Genomic DNA, 427 nt, shown 5'->3' with positions numbered 1-427 from the left:
AATTAGACTCCAAACAGCCCCTTAACTTATAACAATCACAAAATTATATAATTTTAAATAGGAACATAAGATTGTAGCGGAATATAAAGAATTCAACTAATAGTCATGATTTACACGATGAGAATAAATGAAACCAGAGGAAAGGGGAAGGGGATTAATGTGGAAGAAAAAAATGATGTTTACATATGAAAACAAGCATATTATATTGTATTTACAAAGTATAGAATAGAACTGGGATCATCATAAATTTTTTACCTCAGCAATAGTGTATATTCTCAAACTAGCCACTAATCTCTTAATAAATACTATTTTCAGTTTGAAATCATGATTATATGACGCAGCATAGGAAAGTAGCTCAGTCAATATCTCAAATACTTCGTTTTAAGTTCTAATTAGGGTTAAAATGTCTGAATCCATGCAGAATGCT

Source organism: Berghia stephanieae, chromosome 5 (genome assembly GCF_034508935.2).
Source record: "Berghia stephanieae isolate SIO BIC M18660-M18661 chromosome 5, UCSD_Bste_1.3, whole genome shotgun sequence".
Taxonomy (NCBI): domain Eukaryota; kingdom Metazoa; phylum Mollusca; class Gastropoda; order Nudibranchia; family Aeolidiidae; genus Berghia; species Berghia stephanieae.
The sequence above is the reverse complement of the archived record's forward strand: the minus strand, read 5'-3'. Positions refer to the sequence as shown.